We start from the raw sequence: 22,007 nt of genomic DNA, 5'->3' as shown, positions 1-22,007 counted from the left end.
CCATCAAGGAAATCAAGGCTCCTTTCATGTGTGATGTGCAACATGGAATTGCTCTGCACGCAGTACAGGGGAATCGGGCCTCATCTCGCGGCGAGGGGGAAGTCTCATGGTTTTTCTCGAGTTGCGGCGGGAACCTGGGGTATATTCTCGAGTTACGACGGGGATGGCCCTTCCACCCACGTGTTTGTTCAGCCACGTCAGGACTCCTGCCTAGTTGCGAGACACAACTCGGGATTCTCCTCGAGGCTTGGCAGGGCAATTGGAACGCCTCTCCAGCTGAGGCGTGAGACCAAGGGTCCCTTTCCACGTGCCACAAGAATCCTGGGACTCCTATCAAGTTTCACGAGGAGTCAGGCATCGTCTCCTTTGGTGGCACTGATCTCCGCGTACCTCTGGAGTTTTCAAAGGATGTGAGGCCTCCGGTCGCGATGAGGTGGGGAACTAGGTGTTTCTCTGTGGTCTCCACAGGGGATTCAGACATCCTTTCTTCTTGGGAGATGCAAGACGAGCCTGCATTCAAGTCACTGCAGGGATATCCGGCCTTATTTCGAGTCAGGGCATTGCGGTGTCCATTCCACTTGAGGCCGCAAACTCGGGAACACTCTCACATACCTAAAGCTGAGAGAAGCCTCCTCTTGAGGTGCTTGTGGTAAGGTGGTATTCCTCAGGAGTCGAAGCCAGGGACTAACTTCTCATCTCGTGTTGATTCTTGGTCCACGGAGCCCTTTCGTGTTGCTACAGTGACCTCAGGATCCCTCTAGCCTTGAAACAGTGTTCTTGGGGTTTCTCTGGAGTGCCATGAAGGAAATCAAGGCTCCTTTCATGTGTGATGTGCAACACGGAATTGCTCTGCACGCAGTGCAGGGGAATCGGGCCTCATCTCGCGGCGAGGGGGAAGTCTCATGGTTTTTCTCGAGTTGCGGCAGGAACCTGGGGTATATTCTCGAGTTACGACGGGGATGGTCCTTCCACACACGTGTGTGTTCAGCGACGTCAGGACTATTGCCTAGTTGCTAGGGACAACTCTGGATTCTCCTCGAGGCTTTGCAGGGCAATTGGGACGCCTCTCCAGCTGAGACGGGAGACCAAGTGTCCCTTTCCACGTGCCACAGCAATCCTGGGTCTCCTATCAAGTTTCACGAGGAGTCAGGCATCGTCTCCTTTGGAGGCACTGATCTCCGCATACCTCTGGAGTTTTCAAAGTATTTGAGGCCTCCTGTCGCGATGAGGTGGGGAACTAGTTCTTTCTCTGTGGTCTCCACAGGGGATTCAGACACCCTTTCGTCTTGGGAGATGCAAGACGAGCCTGCATTCCAGTCACTGCAGGGATATCCGGCCTTATTTCGAGTCAGGGCATCGCGGTGTCCATTCCACTTGAGGCCGCAAACTCAGGGTCCCTCTCACATACCTAGAGCTGAGAGAAGCCTCCTCTTGAGGTGCTTGTGGTAAGGTGGTATTCCTCTGGAGTCAAAGCCAGGGACTAACCTCTCATCTCGAGTTGATTTTTGGTCCACGGAGCTCTTTCGTGTTGCTACAGTGACCTCAGGATCCCTCTAGCCTTGAAACAGTGTTCTTGGGGTCTCTCTGGAGTGCCATGAAGGAAATCAAGGCTCCTTTCATGTGTGATGTGCAACACAGAATTGCTCTGCACGCAGTGCAGGGGAATCGGGCCTCATCTCGCGGCGAGCGGGAAGTCTCATGGTTTTACTCGAGTTGCGGCGGGAACCTGGGGTATATTCTCGAGTTACGTCGGGGATGGCCCTTCCACACACGTGTTTGTTCAGCCACGTCAGGACTCTTGCCTAGTTGCGAGACACAACTCGGGATTCTCCTCGAGGCTTGGCAAGGCAATTGTGACGCCTCTCCAGCTGAGACGAGAGACCAAGGGTCCCTTTCCACGTGCCACAGGAATCCTGGGACTCCTATCAAGTTTCACGAGGAGTCGGGCATCGTCTCCTTTGGAGGCACTGATCTCCGCGTACCTCTGGAGTTTTCAAAGGATGTGAGGCCTCCGGTCGCGATGAGGTGGGGAACTAGGTCTTTCTCTGTTGTCTCCACAGGGGATTCAGACATCCTTTCATCTTGGAAGATGCAAGACGAGCCTGCATTCAAGTCACTGCAGGGATATCCAGCCTTATTTCGCGTCAGGGCATCGCGGTGTCCATTCCACTTGAGGCCGCAAACTCAGGGTCCCTCTCACATACCTAGAGCTGAGAGAAGCCTCCTCTTGAGGTGCTTGTGGTAAGGTGGTATTCCTCTGGAGTCGAAGCCAGGGACTAACCTCTCATCTCGAGTTGATTTTTGGCCCACGGAGCTCTTTCGTGTTGCTACAGTGACCTCAGGATCCCTCTAGCCTTGAAACAGTGTTCTTGGGGTTTCTCTGGAGTGCCATCAAGGAAATCAAGGCTCCTTTCATGTGTGATGTGCAACACGGAATTGCTCTGCACGCAGTGCAGGGGAATCGGGCCTCATCTCGCGGCGAGGGGGAAGTCTCATGGTTTTTCTCGAGTTGCGGCGGGAACCTGGGGTATATTCTCGAGTTACGACGGGGATGGCCCTTCCACCCACGTGTTTCTTCAGCGACGTCAGGACTCCTGCCTAGTTGCGAGGGACAACTCCGGATTCTCCTCGAGGCTTGGCAGGGCAATTGGAACGCCTCTCCAGCTGAGGCGGGAGACCAAGGGTCCCTTTCCACGTGCCACAAGAATCCTGGGACTCCTATCAAGTTTCACGAGGAGTCAGGCATCGTCTCCTTTGGAGGCACTGATCTCCGCGTACCTCTGGAGTTTTCAAAGAATGTGAGGCCTCCGGTCGCGATGAGGTGGGGAACTAGGTGTTTCTCTGTGGTCTCCACAGGGGATTCAGACATCCTTTCTTCTTGGGAGATGCAAGACGAGCCTGCATTCAAGTCACTGCAGGGATATCCGGCCTTATTTCGAGTCAGGGCATCGCGGTGTCCATTCCACTTGAGGCCGCAAACTCAGGATCCCTCTCACATACCTAGAGCTGAGAGAAGCCTCCTCTTGAGGTGCTTGTGGTAAGGTGGTATTCCTCAGGAATCGAAGCCAGGGACTAACCTCTCATCTCGTGTTGATTCTTGGTCCACGGAGCTCTTTCGTGTTGCTACAGTGACCTCAGGATCCCTCTAGCCTTGAAACAGTGTTCTTGGGGTTTCTCTGGAGTGCCATCAAGGAAATCAAGGCTCCTTTCATGTGTGATGTGCAACACGGAATTGCTCTGCACGCAGTGCAGGGGAATCGGGCCTCATCTCGCGGCGAGGGGGAAGTCTCATGGTTTTTCTCGAGTTGCGGTAGGAACCTGGGGTATATTCTCGAGTTAGGACGGGGATGGCCCTTCCACCCACGTGTTTCTTCAGCGACGTCAGGACTCCTGCCTAGTTGCGAGGGACAACTCGGGATTCTCCTCGAGGCTTTGCAGGGCAATTGGGATGCCTCTCCAGCTGAGACGGGAGACCAAGGGTCCCTTTCCACGTGCCACAGGAATCCTGGGTCTCCTATCAAGTTTCACGAGGAGTCAGGCATCGTCTACTTTGGAGGCACTGATCTCCGCGTACCTCTGGAGTTTTCAAAGGATGTGAGGCTATCGGTCGCGATGAGGTGGGGAACTAGGTCTTTCTCTGTGGTCTCCACAGGGGATTCAGACACCCTTTCGTCTTGGGAGATGCAAGACGAGCCTGCATTCCAGTCACTGCAGGGATATCCGGCCTTATTTCGAGTCAGGGCATCGCGGTGTCCATTCCACTTGAGGCCGCAAACTCAGGGTCCCTCTCACATACCTAGAGCTGAGAGACGCCTCCTCTTGAGGTGCTTGTGGTAAGGTGGTATTCCTCTGGAGTCGAAGCCAGGGACTAACCTGTCATCTCGAGTTGATTTTGGGTCCACGGAGCTCCTTCGTGTTGCTACAGTGACCTCAGGATCCCTCTAGCCTTGAAACAGTGTTCTTGGGGTTTCTCTGGAGTGCCATGAAGGAAATCAAGGCTCCTTTCATGTGTGATGTGCAACACAGAATTGCTCTGCACGCAGTGCAGGGGAATCGGGCCTCATCTCGCGGCGAGGGGGAAGTCTCATGGTTTTTCTCGAGTTGCGGCGGGAACCTGGGGTATATTTTCGAGTTATGATGGGGATGGCCCTTCCACACACGTGTTTGTTCAGCCACGTCAGGACTCTTGCCTAGTTGCGAGACACAACTCGGGATTCTCCTCTAGGCTTGGCAAGGCAATTGGGACGCCTCTCCAGCTGAGGCGGGAGACCAAGGGTCCCTTTCCACGTGCCACAGGAATCCTGGGACTCCTATCAAGTTTCACGAGGAGTCAGGCATCGTCTCCTTTGGAGGCACTGATCTCCGCGTACCTCTGGAGTTTTCAAAGGATGTGAGGCCTCCGGTCGCGATGAGGTGGGGAACTAGGTCTTTCTCTGTGGACTCCACAGGGGATTCAGACATCCTTTCATCTTGGGAGTTGCAAGACGAGCCTGCATTCAAGTCACTGCAGGGATATCCAGCCTTATTTCGCGTCAGGGCATCGCGGTGTCCATTCCACTTGAGGCCGCAAACTCAGGGTCCCTCTCACATACCTAGAGCTGAGAGAAGCCTCCTCTTGAGGTGCTTGTGGTAAGGTGGTATTCCTCAGGAGTCGAAGCCAGGGACTAACCTCTCATCTCGTGTTGATTCTTGGTCCACGGAGCTCTTTCGTGTTGCTACAGTGACCTCAGGATCCCTCTAGCCTTGAAACAGTGTTCTTGGGGTTTCTCTGGAGTGCCATGAAGGAAATCAAGGCTCCTTTCATGTGTGATGTGCAACACGGAATTGCTCTGCACGCAGTGCAGGGGAATCGGGCCTCATCTCGCGGCGAGGGGGAAGTCTCATGGTTTTTCTCGAGTTGCGGCGGGAACCTGGGGTATATTCTCGAGTTCCGACGGGGATGGCCCTTCCACACACGTGTGTGTTCAGCCATGTCAGGACTCCTGCCTAGTTGCGAGGGACAACTCTGGATTCTCCTCGAGGCTTGGCAGGGCAATTGGGACGCCTCTCCAGCTGAGACGGGAGACCAAGGGTCCCTTTCCACGTGCCACAGGAATCCTGGGTCTCCTATCAATTTCACGAGGAGTCAGGCATCGTCTCCTTTGGAGGCACTGATCTCCGCGTACCTCTGGAGTTTTCAAAGGATGTGAGGCCTCCGGTCGCGATGAGGTGTGGAACTAAGTCTTTCTCTGTGCTTTCCCCAGGGGATTCAGACATCCTTTCGTCCTGGGAGATGCAAGACGAGCCTGCATTGAAGTCACTGCAGGGATATCCGGCCTTATTTCGAGTCAGGGCATCGCGGTGTCCATTCCACTTGAGGCCGCAAACTCAGGGTCCCTCTCACATACCTAGAGCTGAGAGAAGCCTCCTCTTGAGGTGCTTGTGGTAAGGTGGTATTCCTCTGGAGACGAATCCAGGGACTAACCTCTCTTTTCGAGTTGATTTTTGGTCCACAGAGTTCTTTCGTGTTGCTACAGTGACCTCAGGATCCCTCTATCCTTGAAACAGTGTTCTTGTGGTTTCTCTGGAGTGCCATCAAGGAAATCAAGGCTCCTTTCATGTGTGATGTGCAAGACGGAATTGCTCTGCACGCAGTACAGGGGAATCGGGCCTCATCTCGCATCGAGGGGGAAGTCTCATGGTTTTTCTCGAGTTGCGGCGGGAACCTGGGGTATATTCTCGAGTTACGACGGGGATGGCCCTTCCACCCACGTGTTTGTTCAGCCACATCAGGACTCCTGCCTAGTTGCGAGGGACAACTCGGGATTCTCCTCGAGGCTTGGCACGGCAATTGGAACGCCTCTCCAGCTGAGGCGGGAGACCAAGGGTCCCTTTCCACGTGCCACAAGAATCCTGGGACTCCTATCAAGTTTCACGAGGAGTCAGGCATCGTCTCTTTTGGAGGCACTGATCTCCGCGTACCTCTGGAGTTTTCAAAGGATGTGAGGCCTCCGGTCGCGATGAGGTGGGGAACTAGGTGTTTCTCTGTGGTCTCCACAGGGGATTCAGACATCCTTTCTTCTTGGGAGATGCAAGACGAGCCTGCATTCAAGTCACTGCAGGGATATCCGGCCTTATTTCGAGTCAGGGCATCGCGGTGTCCATTCCACTTGAGGCCGCAAACTCAGGGTCCCTCTCACATACCTAGAGCTGAGAGAAGCCTCCTCTTGAGGTGCTTGTGGTAAGGTGGTATTCCTCTGGAGTCGAAGCCAGGGACTAACCTCTCATCTCGAGTTGATTTTTGGCCCACAGAGTTCTTTCCTGTTGCTACAGTGACCTCAGGATCCCTCTAGCCTTGAAACAGTGTTCTTGGGGTTTCTCTGGAGTGCCATGAAGGAAATCAAGGCTCCTTTCATGTGTGATGTGCAAGACGGAATTGCTCTGCACGCAGTGCAGGGGAATCGGGCCTCATCTCGCGGCGAGGGGGAAGTCTCATGGTTTTTCTCGAGTTGCGGCGGGAACCTGGGGTATATTCTCGAGTTACGACGGGGATGGCCCTTCCACCCACGTGTGTGTTCAGCCACGTCAGGACTCTTGCCTAGTTGCGAGACACAACTCGGGATTCTCCTCGAGGCTTGGCAGGGCAATTGGGATGCCTCTCCAGCTGAGGCGGGAGACCAAGGGTCCCTTTCCAAGTGCCACAGGAATCCTGGGACTCCTATCAAGTTTCACGAGGAGTCAGGCATCGTCTCCTTTGGAGGCACTGATCTCCGCGTACCACTGGAGTTTTCAAAGGATGTGAGGCTATCGGTCGCGATGAGGTGGGGAACTAAGTCTTTCTCTGTGCTTTCCACAGGGGATTCAGACATCCTTTCGTCCTGGGAGATGCAAGACGAGCCTGCATTGAAGTCACTGCAGGGATATCCTTCCTTATTTTGAGTCAGGGCATCGCGGTGTCCATTCCACTTGAGGCCGCAAACTCAGGGTCCCTCTCACATACCTAGAGCTGAGAGAAGCCTCCTCTTGAGGTGCTTGTGGTAAGGTGGTATTCCTCTGGAGACGAATCCAGGGACTAACCTCTCTTTTCGAGTTGATTTTTGGTCCACAGAGTTCTTTCGTGTTGCTACAGTAACCTCAGGATGCCTCTAGCCTTGAAACAGTGTTCTTGGGGTTTCTCTGGAGTGCCATCAAGGAAATCAAGGCTCCTTTCATGTGTGATGTGCAAGACGGAATTGCTCTGCACGCAGTACAGGTGAATCGGGCCTCATCTCGCATCGAGGGGGAAGTCTCATGGTTTTTCTCGAGTTGCGGCGGGAACCTGGGGTATATTCTCGAGTTACGACGGGGATGGCCCTTCCACCCACGTGTTTGTTCAGCCACGTCAGGACTCCTGCCTAGTTGCGAGGGACAACTCGGGATTCTCCTCGAGGCTTGGCAGGGCAATTGGAACGCCTCTCCAGCTGAGGCGGGAGACCAAGGGTCCCTTTCCACGTGCCACAAGAATCCTGGGACTCCTATCAAGTTTCACGAGGAGTCAGGCATCGTCTCCTTTGGAGGCACTGATCTCCGCGTACCTCTGGAGTTTCCAAAGGATGTGAGGCCTCCGGTCGCGATGAGGTGGGGAACTAGGTCTTTCTCTGGTCTCCACAGGGGATTCAGACATCCTTTCTTCTTGGGAGATGCAAGACGAGCCTGCATTGAAGTCACTGCAGGGATATCCGGCCTTATTTCGAGTCAGGGCATCGCGGTGTCCATTCCACTTGAGGCCGCAAACTCAGGATCCCTCTCACATACCTAGAGCTGAGAGAAGCCTCCTCTTGAGGTGCTTGTGGTAAGGTGGTATTCCTCAGGAGTCGAAGCCAGGGACTAACCTCTCATCTCTTGTTGATTCTTGGTCCACGGAGCTCTTTCGTGTTGCTACAGTGACCTCAGGATCCCTCTAGCCTTGAAACAGTGTTCTTGGGGTTTCTCTGGAGTGCCATCAAGGAAATCAAGGCTCCTTTCATGTGTGATGTGCAACACGGAATTGCTCTGCACGCAGTGCAGGGGAATCGGGCCTCATCTCGCGGCGAGGGGGAAGTCTCATGGTTTTTCTCGAGGTGCGGCGGGAACCTGGGGTATATTCTCGAGTTACGACGGGGATGGCCCTTCCACCCACGTGTTTCTTCAGCGACGTCAGGACTCCTGCCTAGTTGCGAGGGACAACTCGGGATTCTCCTCGAGGCTTTGCAGGGCAATTGGGACGCCTCTCCAGCTGAGACGGGAGACCAAGGGTCCCTTTCCACGTGCCACAGGAATCCTGGGTCTCCTATCAAGTTTCACGAGGAGTCAGGCATCGTCTCCTTTGGAGGCACTGATCTCCGCATACCTCTGGAGTTTTCAAAGGATTTGAGGCCTCCTGTCGCGATGAGGTGGGGAACTAGGTCTTTCTCTGTGGTCTCCACAGGGGATTCAGACACCCTTTCATCTTGGGAGATGCAAGACGAGCCTGCATTCCAGTCACTGCAGGGATATCCGGCCTTATTTCGAGTCAGGGCATCGCGGTGTCCATTCCACTTGAGGCCGCAAACTCAGGGTCCCTCTCACATACCTAGAGCTGAGAGAAGCCTCCGCTTGAGGTGCTTGTGGTAAGGTGGTATTCCTCTGGAGTCGAAGCCAGGGACTAACCTCTCATCTCGAGTTGATTTTTAGTCCACGGAGCTCTTTCGTGTTGCTACAGTGACCTCAGGATCCCTCTAGCCTTGAAACAGTGTTCTTGGGGTTTCTCTGGAGTGCCATGAAGGAAATCAAGGCTCCTTTCATGTGTGATGTGCAACACAGAATTGCTCTGCACGCAGTGCAGGGGAATCGGGCCTCATCTCGCGGCGAGGGGGAAGTCTCATGGTTTTTCTCGAGTTGCGGCGGGAACCTGGGGTATATTCTCGAGTTACGACGGGGCTAGCCCTTCCACACACGTGTTTGTTCAGCCACGTCAGGACTCTTGCCTAGTTGCGAAACACAACTTGGGATTCTTCTCGAGGCCTGGCAAGGCAATTGGGACGCCTCTCCAGCTGAGGCGGGAGACCAAGGGTCCCTTTCCACGTGCCACAGGAATCCTGGGACTCCTATCAAGTTTCACGAGGAGTCAGGCATCGTCTCCTTTGGAGGCACTGATCTCCGCGTACCTCTGGAGTTTTCAAAGGATGTGAGGCCTCCGGTCGCGTTGAGGTGGGGAACTAGGTCTTTCTCTGTGGTCTCCACAGGCGATTCAGACACCCTTTCATCTTGGGAGATGCAAGACGAGCCTGCATTCAAGTCACTGCATGGATATCCAGCCTTATTTCGCGTCAGGGCATCGCGGTGTCCATTCCACTTGAGGCCGCAAACTCAGGGTCCCTGTCACATACCTACAGCTGAGAGAAGCCTCCTCTTGAGGTGCTTGTGGTAAGGTGGTATTCCTCTGGAGTCGAAGCCAGGGACTAACCTCTCATCTCGAGTTGATTTTTGGCCTACGGAGCTTTGTCGTGTTGCTACAGTGACCTCAGGATCCCTCTATCCTTGAAACAGTGTTCTTGGGGTTTCTCTGGAGTGCCATCAAGGAAATCAAGGCTCCTTTCATGTGTGATGTGCAACACGGAACTGCTCTGCACGCAGTGCAGGGCAATCGGGCCTCATCTCGCGGCGAGGGGGAAGTCTCATGGTTTTTCTCGAGTTGCGGCGGGAACCTGGGGTATATTCTCGAGTTTCGACGGGGATGGCCCTTCCACCCACGTGTTTGTTCAGCCACGTCAGGACTCCTGCCTAGTTGCGAGGGACAACTCGGGATTCTCCTCGAGGCTTGGCAGGGCAATTGGAACGCCTCTCCAGCTGAGGCGGGAGACCAAGGGTCCCTTTCCACGTGCCACAAGAATCCTGGGACTCCTATCAAGTTTCACGAGGAGTCAGGCATCGTCTCCTTTGGAGGCACTGATCTCCGCGTACCTCTGGAGTTTTCAAAGGATATGAGGCCTCCTGTCGCGATGAGGTGGGAAACTAGGTCTTTCTCTGTGGTCTCCACAGGGGATTCAGACACCCTTTCGTCTTGGGAGATGCAAGACGAGCCTGCATTCCAGTCACTGCAGGGATATCCGGCCTTATTTCGAGTCAGGGCATCGCTGTGTCCATTCCACTTGAGGCCGCAAACTCAGGGTCGCTCTCACATACCTAGAGCTGAGAGAAGCCTCCTCTTGAGGTGCTTGTGGTAAGGTGGTATTCCTCTGGAGTCGAAGCCAGGGACTAACCTCTCATCTCGAGTTGATTTTCGGTCCACGGAGCTCTTTCGTGTTGCTACAGTGACCTCAGGATCCCTCTAGCCTTGAAACAGTGTTCTTGGGGTTTCTCTGGAGTGCCATCAAGGAAATCAAGGCTCCTTTCATGTGTGAGGGGCAACACGGAATTGCTCTGCACGCAGTGCAGGGGAATCGGGCCTCATCTCGCATCGAGGGGGAAGTCTCATGGTTTTTCTCGAGTTGCGGCGGGAACCTGGGGTATATTCTCGAGTTACGACGGGGATGGCCCTTCCACACACGTGTTTGTTCAGCCACGTCAGGACTCTTGCCTAGTTGCGAGACACAACTCGGGATTCTCCTCGAGGCTTGGCAAGGCAATTGGGACGCCTCTCCAGCTGAGGCGGGAGACCAAGTGTCCCTTTCCAAGTGCCACAGGAATCCTGGGACTCCTATCAAGTTTCACGAGGAGTCAGGCATCGTCTCCTTTGGAGGCACTGATCTCCGCGTACCTCTGGAGTTTTCAAAGGATGTGAGGCTATCGGTCGCGATGAGGTGGGGAACTAAGTCTTTCTCTGTGCTTTCCACAGGGGATTCAGACATCCCTTCGTCCTGGGAGATGCAAGACGAGCCTGCATTGAAGTCACTGCAGGGATATCCGGCCTTATTTCGAGTCAGGGCATCGCGGTGTCCATTCCACCTGAGGCCGCAAACTCAGGGTCCTTCTCACATACCTAGAGCTGAGAGAAGCCTCCTCTTGAGGTGCTTGTGGTTAGGTGGTATTCCTCTGGAGACGAATCCAGGGACTAACCTCTCTTTTCGAGTTGATTTTTGGTCCACAGAGTTCTTTCGTGTTGCTACAGTAACCTCAGGATCCCTCTAGCCTTGAAACAGTGTTCTTGGGGTTTCTCTGGAGTGCCATCAAGGAAATCAAGGTTCCTTTCATGTGTGATGTGCAAGACGGAATTGCTCTGCACGCAGTACTGGGGAATCGGGCCTCATCTCGCGGCGAGGGGGAAGTCTCATGGTTTTTCTCGAGTTGCGGCGGGAACCTGGGGTATATTCTCGAGTTACGACGGGGATGGCCCTTCCACCCAGGTGTTTGTTCAGCCACGTCAGTTCTCCTGCCTAGTTGCGAGGGACAACTCAGGATTCTCCTCGAGGCTTGGCAGGGCAATTGGTACGCCTCTCCAGCTGAGGCGGGAGACCAAGTGTCCCTTTCCACGTGCCACAAGAATCCTGGGACTCCTATCAAGTTTCACGAGGAGTCAGGCATCGTCTCCTTTGGAGGCACTGATCTCCGCGTACCTCTGGAGTTTTCAAAGGATGTGAGGCCTCCGGTCGCGATGAGGTGGGGAACTAGGTGTTTCTCAGTGGTCTCCACAGGGGATGCAGACATCCTTTCTTCTTGCGAGATGCAAGACGAGCCTGCATTCAAGTCACTGCAGGGATATCCGGCCTTATTTCGAGTCAGGGCATCGCGGTGTCCATTCCACTTGAGGCCGCAAACTCAGGATCCCTCTCACATACCTAGAGCTGAGAGAAGCCTCCTCTTGAGGTGCTTGTGGTAAGGTGGTATTCCTCAGGAGTCGAAGCCAGGGACTAACCTCTCATCTCGTGTTGATTCTTGGTCCACGGAGCTCTTTCGTGTTGCTACAGTGACCTCAGGATCCCTCTAGCCTTGAAACAGTGTTCTTGGGGTTTCTCTGGAGTGCCATGAAGGAAATCAAGGCTCCTTTCATGTGTGATGTGCAACACGGAATTGCTCTGCACGCAGTGCAGGGGAATCGGGCCTCATCTTGCGGCGAGGGGGAAGTCTCATGGTTTTTCTCGAGATGCGGCGGGAACCTGGGGTATATTCTCGAGTTCCGACCGGGATGGCCCTTCCACCCACGTGTTTTTTCAGCGACGTCAGGACTCCTGCTTAGTTGCGAGGGACAACTCTGGATTCTCCTCGAGGCTTGGTAGGGCAATTGGGACGCCTCTCCAGCTGAGGCGGGAGACCAAGTGTCCCTTTCCAAGTGCCACAGGAATCCTGGGACTCCTATCAAGTTTCACGAGGAGCCAGGCATCGTCTCCTTTGGAGGCACTGATCTCCGCGTACCTCTGGAGTTTTCAAAGGATGTGAGGCTATCGGTCGCGATGAGGTGGGGAACTAAGTCTTTCTCTGTGCTTTCCACAGGGAATTCAGACATCCTTTCGTCCTGGGAGATGCAAGACGAGCCTGCATTGAAGTCACTGCAGGGATATCCGGCCTTATTTCGAGTCAGGGCATCGCCGTGTCCATTCCACTTGAGGCCGCAAACTCAGGGTCCCTCTCACATACCTAGAGCTGAGAGAAGCCTCCTCTTGAGGTGCTTGTGGTAAGGTGGTATTCCTCTGGAGACGAATCCAGGGACTAACCTCTCTTTTCGAGTTGATTTTTGGTCCACAGAGTTCTTTCGTGTTGCTACAGTGACCTCAGGATCCCTCTATCCTTGAAACAGTGTTCTTGGGGTTTCTCTGGAGTGCCATCAAGGAAATCAAGGCTCCTTTCATGTGTGATGTGCAACACGGAATTGCTCTGCACGCAGTACAGGGGAATCGGGCCTCATCTCGCATCGAGGGGGAAGTCTCATGGATTTTCTCGAGTTGCGGCGGGAACCTGGGGTATATTCTCGAGTTACGACGGGGATGGCCCTTCCACCCACGTGTTTGTTCAGCCACGTCAGGACCTCTGCCTAGTTGCGAGGGACAACTCGGGATTCTCCTCGAGGCTTGGCAGGGCAATTGTGACGCCTCTCCAGCTGAGGCGGGAGACCAAGGGTCCCTTTCCACGTGCCACAGGAATCCTGGGTCTCCTATCAAGTTTCACGAGGAGTCAGGCATCGTCTCCTTTGGAGGCACTGATCTCCGCATACCTCTGGAGTTTTCAAAGGATTTGAGGCCTCCTGTCGCCATGAGGTGGGGAACTAGGTCTTTCTCTGTGGTCTCCACAGGGGATTCAGACACCCTTTTGTCTTGGGAGATGCAAGACGAGCCTGCATTCCAGTCACTGCAGGGATATCCGGCCTTATTTCGAGTCAGGGCATCGCGGTGTCCATTCCACTTGAGGCCGCAAACTCAGGGTCCCTCTCACATACCTAGAGCTGAGAGAAGCCTCCTCTTGAGGTGCTTGTGGTAAGGTGGTATTCCTCTGGAGACGAATCCAGGGACTAACCTCTCTTTTCGAGTTGATTTTTGGTCCACAGAGTTCTTTCGTGTTGCTACAGTGCCCTCAGGATCCCTCTAGCCTTGAAACAGTGTTCTTGGGGTTTCTCTGGAGTGCCATCAAGGAAATCAAGGCTCCTTTCATGTGTGATGTGCAACACGGAATTGCTCTGCACGCAGTGCAGGGGAATCGGGCCTCATCTCGCGGCGAGGGGGAAGTCTCATGGTTTTTCTCGAGTTGCGGCGGGAACCTGGGGTATATTCTCGAGTTACGACGGGGATGGCCCTTCCACCCACGTGTTTCTTCAGCGACGTCAGGACTCCTGCCTAGTTGCGAGGGACAACTCTGGATTCTCCTCGAGGCATGGCAGGGCAATTGGGACGCCTTTCCAGCTGAGGCGGGAGACCAAGGGTCCCTTTCCACGTGCCACAGGAATCCTGGGACTCCTATCAAGTTTCACGAGGAGTCAGGCATCGTCTCCTTTGGAGGCACTGATCTCCGCGTACCTCTGGAGTTTTCAAAGGATGTGAGGCTATCGGTCGTGATGAGGTGGGGAACTAAGTCTTTCTCTGTGCTTTCCACAGGGGATTCAGACATCCTTTCGTCCTGGGAGATGCAAGACGAGCCTGCATTGAAGTCACTGCAGGGATATCCGGCCTTATTTCGAGTCAGGGCATCGCGGTGTCCATTCCACTTGAGGCCGCAAACTCAGGGTCCCTCTCACATAACTAGAGCTGAGAGAAGCCTCCTCTTGAGGTGCTTGTGGTAAGGTGGTATTCCTCTGGAGACGAATCCAGGGACTAACCTCTCTTTTCGAGTTGATTTTTGGTCCACAGAGTTCTTTCGTGTTGCTACAGTGACCTCAGGATCCCTCTATCCTTGAAACAGTGTTCTTGGGGTTTCTCTGGAGTGCCATCAAGGAAATCAAGGCTCCTTTCATGTGTGATGTGCAAGACGGAATTGCTCTGCACGCAGTACAGGGGAATCGGGCCTCATCTCGCATCGAGGGGGAAGTCTCATGGTTTTTCTCGAGTTGCGGCGGGAACCTGGGGTATATTCTCGAGTTACGACGGGGATGGCCCTTCCACCCACGTGTTTCTTCAGCGACGTCAGGACTCCTGCCTAGTTGCGAGGGACAACGCTGGATTCTCCTCGAGGCTTGGCAGGGCAATTGGGACGCCTCTCCAGCTGAGGCGGGAGACCAAGGGTCCCTTTCCAACTGCCACAAGAATCCTGGGACTCCTATCAAGTTTCACGAGGAGTCAGGCATCGTCTCCTTTGGAGGCACTGATCTCCGCGTACCTCTGGAGTTTTCAAAGGATGTGAGGCCTCCGGTCGCGATGAGGTGGGGAACTAGGTCTTTCTCTGTGGTCTCCACAGGGGATTCAGACACCCTTTCGTCTTGGGAGATGCAAGACGAGCCTGCATTCCAGTCACTGCTGGGATATCCGGCCTTATTTCGAGTCAGGGCATCGTGGTGTCCATTCCACTTGAGGCCGCAAACTCAGGGTCCCTCTCACATACCTAGAGCTGAGAGAAGCCTCCTCTTGAGGTGCTTGTGGTAAGGTGGTATTCCTCAGGAGTCGAAACCAGGGACTAACCTCTCATCTCGAGTTGATTTTTGGCCCACGGAGCTCTTTCGTGTTGCTACAGTGACCTCAGGATCCCTCTAGCCTTGAAACAGTGTTCTTGGGGTTTCTCTGGAGTGCCATCAAGGAAATCAAGGCTCCTTTCATGTGTGATGTGCAACACGGAATTGCTCTGCACGCAGTGCAGGGGAATCGGGCCTCATCTCGCATCGAGGGGGAAGTCTCATGGTTTTTCTCGAGTTGCGGCGGGAACCTGGGGTATATTCTCGAGTTACGACGGGGATGGCCCTTCCACCCACGTGTTTCTTCAGCGACGTCAGGACTCCTGCCTAGTTGCGAGGGACAACTCTGGATTCTCCTCGAGGCTTGGCAGGGCAATTGGGACGCCTCTCCAGCTGAGGCGGGAGACCAAGTGTCCCTTTCCAAGTGCCACAGGAATCCTGGGACTCCTATCAAGTTGCACGAGGAGTCAGGCATCGTCTCCTTTGGAGGCACTGATCTCCGCGTTCCTCTGGAGTTTTCAAAGGATGTGAGGCTATCGGTCGCGATGAGGAGGGGAACTAAGTCTTTCTCTGTGCTTTCCACAGGGGATTCAAACATCCTTTCGTCCTGGGAGATGCAAGACGAGCCTGCATTGAAGTCACTGCAGGGATATCCGGCCTTATTTCGAGTCAGGGCATCGCGGTGTCCATTCCACTTGAGGCTGCAAACTCAGGATCCCTCTCACATACCTAGAGCTGAGAGAAGCCTCCTCTTGAGGTGCTTGTTGTAAGGTGGTATTCCTCTGGAGACGAATCCAGGGACTAACCTCTCTTTTCGAGTTGATTTTTGGTCCACAGAGTTCTTTCGTGTTGCTACAGTGACCTCAGGATCCCTCTAGCCTTGAAACAGTGTTCTTGGGGTTTCTCTGGAGTGCCATCAAGGAAATCAAGGCTCCTTTCATGTGTGATGTGCAACACGGAATTGCTCTGCACGCAGTGCAGGGGAATCGGGCCTCATCTCGCGGCGAGGGGGAAGTCTCATGGTTTTTCTCGAGTTGCGGCGGGAACCTGGGGTATATTCTCGAGTTACGACGGGGATGGCCCTTCCACCCACGTGTTTCTTCAGCGACGTCAGGACTCCTGCCTAGTTGCGAGGGACAACTCTGGATTCTCCTCGAGGCTTGGCAGGGCAATTGGGACGCCTCTCCAGCTGAGGCGGGAGACCAAGGGTCCCTTTCCACGTGCCACAGGAATCCTGGGACTCCTATCAAGTTTCACGAGGAGTCAGGCATCGTCTCCTTTGGAGGCACTGATCTCCGCGTACCTCTGGAGTTTTCAAAGGATGTGAGGCTATCGGTCGCAATGAGGTGGGGAACTAAGTCTTTCTCTGTGCTTTCCACAGGGGATTCAGACATCCTTTCGTCCTGGGAGATGCAAGACGAGCCTGCATTGAAGTCACTGCAGGGATATCCGGCCTTATTTCGAGTCAGGGCATCGCGGTGTCCATTCCACTTGAGGCCGCAAACTCAGGGTCCCTCTCACATACCTAGAGCTGAGAGAAGCCTCCTCTTGAGGTGCTTGTGGTAAGGTGGTATTCCTCAGGAGTCGAAGCCAGGGACTAACCTCTCATCTCGTGTTGATTCTTGGTCCACGGAGCTCTTTCGTGTTGCTACAGTGACCTCAGGATCCCTCTAGCCTTGAAACAGTGTTCTTGGGGTTTCTCTGGAGTGCCATCAAGGAAATCAAGGCTCCTTTCATGTGTGATGTGCAACACGGAATTGCTCTGCACGCAGTGCAGGGGAATCGGGCCTCATCTCGCGGCGAGGGGGAAGTCTCATGGTTTTTCTCGAGTTGCGGCGGGAACCTGGGTTATATTCTCGAGTTACGACGGGGATGGCCCTTCCACACACGTGTGTGTTCAGCCACGTCAGGACTCCTGCCTAGTTGCGAGACACAACTCGGGATTCTCCTCGAGGCTTGGCAAGGCAATTGGGACGCCTCTCCAGCTGAGGCGGGAGACCAAGGGTCCCTTTCCAAGTGCCACAGGAATCCTGGGACTCCTATCAATTTTCACGAGGAGTCAGGCATCGTCTCCTTTGGAGCCACTGATCTCCGCGTACCTCTGGAGTTTTCAAAGGATGTGAGGCCTCCGGTCGCGATGAGGTGGGGAACTAGGTCTTTCTCTGTGGTCTCCACAGGGGATTCAGACATCCTTTCATCTTGGGAGATGCAAGACGAGCCTGCATTCAAGTCACTGCAGGGATATCCAGCCTTATTTCACGTCAGGGCATCGCGGTGTCCATTCCACTTGAGGCCGCAAACTCAGGGTCCCTCTCACATACCTAGAGCTGAGAGAAGCCTCCTCTTGAGGTGCTTGTGGTAAGGTGGTATTCCTCTGGAGTCGAAGCCAGGGACTAACCTCTCATCTCGAGTTGATTTGTGGCCCACGGAGCTCTTTCGTGTTGCTATAGTGACCTCAGGATCCCTCTAGCCTTGAAACAGTGTTCTTGGGGATTCTCTGGAGTGCCATCAAGGAAATCAAGGCTCCTTTCATGTGTGATGTGCAACACGGAATTGCTCTGCACGCAGTGCAGGGGAATCGGGCCTCATCTCGCGGCGAGGGGGAAGTCTCATGGTTTTTCTCGAGTTGCGGCGGGAACCTGGGGTATATTCTCGAGTTACGACGGGGATGGCCCTTCCACCCACGTGTTTGTTCAGCGACTTCAGGACTCCTGCCTAGTTGCGAGGGACAACTCTGGATTCTCCTCGAGGCTTGGCAGGGCAATTGGGACGCCTCTCCAGCTGAGGCGGGAGACCAAGGGTCCCTTTCCACGTGCCACAGGAATCCTGGGACTCCTATCAAGTTTCACGAGGAGTCAGGCATCGTCTCCTTTGGAGGCACTGATCTCCGCGTACCTCTGGAGTTTTCAAAGGATGTGAGGCTATCGGTCGCGATGAGGTGGGGAACTAAGTCTTTCTCTGTGCTTTCCACAGGGGATTCAGACATCCTTTCGTCCTGGGAGATGCAAGACGAGCCTGCATTGAAGTCACTGCAGGGATATCCGGCCTTATTTCGAGTCAGGGCATCGCGGTGTCCATTCCACTTGAGGCCGCAAACTCAGGGTCCCTCTCACATACCTAGAGCTGAGAGAAGCCTCCTCTTGAGGTGCTTGTGGTAAGGTGGTATTCCTCTGGAGACGAATCCAGGGACTAACCTCTCTTTTCGAGTTGATTTTTGGTCCACAGAGTTCTTTCCTGTTGCTACAGTGACCTCAGGATCCCTCTAGCCTTGAAACAGTGTTCTTGGGGTTTCTCTGGAGTGCCATCAAGGAAATCAAGGCTCCTTTCATGTGTGATTTGCAAGACGGAATTGCTCTGCACACAGTACAGGGGAATCGGGCCTCATCTCGCATCGAGGGGGAAGTCTCATGGTTTTTCTCGAGTTGCGGCGGGAACCTGGGGTATATTTTCGGGTTACGACGGGGATGGCTCTTCCACCCACGTGTTTGTTCAGCCACATCAGGACTCCTGCCTAGTTGCGAGGGACAACTCGGGATTCTCCTCGAGGCTTGGCATGGCAATTGGAACGCCTCTCCAGCTGAGGCGGGAGACCAAGGGTCCCTTTCCACGTGCCACAAGAATCCTGGGACTCCTATCAAGTTTCACGAGGAGTCAGGCATCGTCTCATTTGGAGGCACTGATCTCCGCGTACCTCTGGAGTTTTCAAAGGATGTGAGGCCTCCGGTCGCGATGAGGTGGGGAACTAGGTGTTTCTCTGTGGTCTCCACAGGGGATTCAGACATCCTTTCGTCTTGGGAGATGCAAGACGAGCCTGCATTCAAGTCACTGCAGGGATATCCGGCCTTATTTCGAGTCAGGGCATCGCGGTGTCCATTCCAATTGAGGCCGCAAACTCAGGATCCCTCTCACATACCTAGAGCTGAGAGAAGCCTCCTCTTGAGGTGCTTGTGGTAAGGTGGTATTCCTCAGGAGTCGAAGCCAGGGACTAACCTCTCATCTCGTGTTGATTCTTGGTCCACGGAGCTCTTTCGTGTTGCTACAGTGACCTCAGGATCCCTCTAGCATTGAAACAGTGTTCTTGGGGTTTCTCTGGAGTGCCATCAAGGAAATCAAGGCTCCTTTCATGTGTGATGTGCAACACAGAATTGCTCTGCACGCAGTGCAGGGGAATCGGGCCTCATCTCGCGGCGAGGGGGAAGTCTCATGGTTTTTCTCGAGTTGCGGCGGGAACCTGGGGTATATTCTCGAGTTACGACGGGGATGGCCCTTCCACACACGTGTTTGTTCAGCCACGTCAGGACTCCTGCCTAGTTGCGAGACACAACTCGGGATTCTCTTCGAGGCTTGGCAAGGCAATTGGGACGCCTCTCTAGCTGAGGCGGGAGACCAAGGGTCCATTTCCACGTGCCACAGGAATCCTGGGACTCCTGTCAAGTTTCACGAGGAGTCAGGCATCGTCTCCTTTGGAGGCACTGATCTCCGCGTACCTCTGGAGTTTTCAAAGGATGTGAGGCCTCCGGTCGCGATGAGGTGGGGAACTAGGTCTTTCTCTGTGGTCTCCACAGGGGATTCAGACATCCTTTCATCTTGGGAGATGCAAGAAGAGCCTGCATTCAAGTCACTGCAGGGATATCCAGCCTTATTTCGCGTCAGGGCATCGCGGTGTCCATTCCACTTGAGGCCGCAAACTCAGGGTCCCTCTCACATACCTAGAGCTGAGAGAAGCCTCCTCTTGAGGTGCTTGTGGTAAGGTGGTATGCCTCTGGATTCGAAGCCAGGGACTAACCTCTCATCTCGAGTTGATTTTTGGCCCACGGAGCTCTTTCGTGTTGCTACAGTGACCTCAGGATCCCTCTATCCTTGAAACAGTGTTTTTGGGGTTTCTCTGGAGTGCCATCAAGGAAATCAAGGCTCCTTTCATGTGTGATGTGCAACACGGAATTGCTCTGCACGCAGTGCAGGGGAATCGGGCCTCATCTCGCGGCGAGGGGGAAGTCTCATGGTTTATCTCGAGTTGCGGCGGGAACCTGGGGTATATTCTCGAGTTACGACGGGGATGGCCCTTCCATCCACGTGTTTCTACAGCGACGTCAGGACTCCTGCCTAGTTGCGAGGGACAACTCGGGATTCTCCTCGAGGCTTGGCAGGGCAATTGGAACGCCTCTCCTGCTGAGGCGGGAGACCAAGGGTCCCTTTCCACGTGCCACAAGAATCCTGGGACTCCTATCAAGTTTCACGAGGAGTCAGGCATCGTCTCCTTTGGAGGCACTGATCTCCGCGTACCTCTGGAGTTTTCAAAGGATGTGAGGCCTCCGGTCGCGATGAGGTGGGGAACTAGGTCTTTCTCTGTGGTCTCCACAGGGGATTCAGACATCCTTTCTTCTTGGGAGATGCAAGACGAGCCTGCATTCAAGTCACTGCAGGGATATCCGGCCTTATTTCGAGTCAGGGCATCACGGTGTCCATTCCACTTGAGGCCGCAAACTCAGGATCCCTCTCACATACCTAGAGCTGAGAGAAGCCTCCTCTTGACGTGCTTGTGGTAAGGTGGTATTCCTCTGGAGTCGAAGCCAGGGACTAACCTCTCATCTCGAGTTGATTTTTGGCCCACGGAGATCTTTCGTGTTGCTACAGTGACCTCAGGATCCCTCTAGCCTTGAAACAGTGTTCTTGGGGTTTCTCTGGAGTGCCATCAAGGAAATCAAGGCTCCTTTCATGTGTGATGTGCAACACGGAATTGCTCTGCACGCAGTACAGGGGAATCGGGCCTCATCTCGCGGCGAGGGGGAAGTCTCATGGTTTTTCTCGAGTTGCGGCGGGAACCTGGGGTATATTCTCGAGTTACGACGGGGATGGCCCTTCCACCCACGTGTTTCTTCAGCGACGTCAGGACTCCTGCCTAGTTGCGAGGGACAACTCTGGATTCTCCTCGAGGCTTGGCAGGGCAATTGGGACGCCTCTCCAGCTGAGGCGGGAGACCAAGGGTCCCTTTCCAAGTGCCACAGGAATCCTGGGACTCCTATCAAGTTTCACGAGGAGTCAGGCATCGTCTCCTTTGGAGGCACTGATCTCCGCGTACCTCTGGAGTTTTCAAAGGATGTGAGGCTATCGGTCGCGATGAGGTGGGGAACTAAGTCTTTCTCTGTGCTTTCCACAGGGGATTCAGACATCCTTTCGTCCTGGGAGATGCAAGACGAGCCTGCATTGAAGTCACTGCAGGGATATCCGGCCTTATTTCGAGTCAGGGCATCGCGGTGTCCATTCCACTTGAGGCCGCAAACTCAGGGTCCCTCTCACATACCTAGAGCTGAGAGAAGCCTCCTCTTGAGGTGCTTGTGGTAAGGTGGTATTCCTCTGGAGACGAATCCAGGGACTAACCTCTCTTTTCGAGTTGATTTTTGGTCCACAGAGTTCTTTCGTGTTGCTACAGTGACCTCAGGATCCCTCTAGCCTTGAAACAGTGTTCTTGGGGTTTCTCTGGAGTGCCATCAAGGAAATCAAGGCTCCTTTCATGTGTGATTTGCAAGACGGAATTGCTCTGCACGCAGTACAGGGAAATCGGGCCTCATCTCGCATCGAGGGGGAAGTCTCATGGTTTTTCTCGAGTTGCGGCGGGAACCTGGGGTATATTTTCGGGTTACGACGGGGATGGCTCTTCCACCCACGTGTTTGTTCAGCCACATCAGGACTCCTGCCTAGTTGCGAGGGACAACTCGGGATTCTCCTCGAGGCTTGGCATGGCAATTGGAACGCCTCTCCAGCTGAGGCGGGAGACCAAGGGTCCCTTTCCACGTGCCACAAGAATCCTGGGACTCCTATCAAGTTTCACGAGGAGTCAGGCATCGTCTCATTTGGAGGCACTGATCTCCGCGTACCTCTGGAGTTTTCAAAGGATGTGAGGCCTCCGGTCGCGATGAGGTGGGGAACTAGGTGTTTCTCTGTGGTCTCCACAGGGGATTCAGACATCCTTTCATCTTGGGAGATGCAAGACGAGCCTGCATTC

The sequence above is a fragment of the Cervus elaphus genome, chromosome 14 (genome assembly GCF_910594005.1).
Source record: "Cervus elaphus chromosome 14, mCerEla1.1, whole genome shotgun sequence".
NCBI classification, from domain to species: Eukaryota; Metazoa; Chordata; class Mammalia; order Artiodactyla; family Cervidae; genus Cervus; species Cervus elaphus.
The sequence above is the reverse complement of the archived record's forward strand: the minus strand, read 5'-3'. Positions refer to the sequence as shown.